Source organism: Rhagoletis pomonella, unplaced genomic scaffold (assembly GCF_013731165.1).
Source record: "Rhagoletis pomonella isolate Grant_MI unplaced genomic scaffold, Rhpom_1.0 Rhpom_scaffold_00005, whole genome shotgun sequence".
NCBI lineage: Eukaryota > Metazoa > Arthropoda > Insecta > Diptera > Tephritidae > Rhagoletis > Rhagoletis pomonella.
This window is the reverse complement of record NW_023458559.1, coordinates 2,651,408-2,652,732: the sequence shown is the minus strand read 5'-3', so window position 1 is coordinate 2,652,732 and position 1,325 is coordinate 2,651,408.

The window sequence follows — 1,325 nt, the reverse complement described above, 5'->3', positions numbered from 1 at the left end:
TCATGATATATGAATAACTTACCAGAGGGTCAAGTAAAGTCGACATTTTGGAGAAATGGATGGCCTATTAGAATTGTTTCTAGTGATCCTTTCCTTAATAAAATTAAGAAGCATTTCAAAAATGTGCTTTTCCATCCTTATATTTTTCTTAAATTCCTCCCTGAATCCAAAATTCGTGGCGAAAAATCCGTGAGTGTCCCGATTCTGTAGGGGAGGTCGCACCCACCATCTGCGGCCTCCATAAAGCCTGTTGAAGCATTCTCTGGCTTCCAGCAACATGAGCAATATTAAAATAACTTCAATTACTTCCATTTTTTTACCTTCTTCAGAAATATTAGCCCAACTAAAAATATAGACTTATTTTGTATTCAAAGAAAAATTTGCCGCCAGTACAAAACAGCTGACTTGTTTACATGTGACAACGCTTTCATTGTGGCGTACCTATGCGTTTCGTACGCCTTGTCAGTTGAATGCTTCGTCGGAACGCACGTAACGTGCTCTATCTGGCAGGGCTATAATACCAGGTGAAGTAATAAAAGCGAGAAGGAAGATTTGACACTACCTTATTGGAAGTGTTCGCCCCTTAGATTTTTTTTAAAGGGTAAAGGCCAGAAATATCAAAAGAAATCGCCCTTTTTGACTACAAAAGGGGTAATAATTTGAAGTTTTTTATTTAATACATATACATGCATAATATTAAAAATTACTTTTGAAAAATAAAAGAGCCATTTAAATTAACTAAACATACTTTATTATTTCTTATTCAAATTAGATATCTAGAAGCTAACCAATTTTGTGGATTACGCTTGTATTTAGTACTGAAAGACAAACACTAACAATAACAACGAGCTTTAAAGATTTACAGGCAATATAATAAATAATAATTAGAAACTTAAATAAATATTTTGACGCTACAAGAGTAATGTGATGTATTAAATCCACGGAATGTTCACACAAAGAGAAGCAATCAAGAACGTAGATACTGAAGACCACCCAGATTGAGAAGTGTCTGTATCATTCTAGAATCTAGATGAAAGATCCAACTACGGTTTCAAAACATCATGTTAACGCCGCACAAACTGATATTTTTAGGCAGAAAAATATGTTAAAATGTGGAAATTAGTAAAAAAGATTTTTCACAAATACAAATACTTCAAGGACTCACCGACAAATGCATACAAAAATCTTAATAAAAGTAGCCAATGTAGTAACTAATTAAAAGTGACAGTTAATGCCGTACAACTCGATGTCTTGAGGCAAAAACATTTCTCAAAATGGTAAAATTAGTAAAAAAGATTTTGCACAAAGAATACTTCCAAGGACTC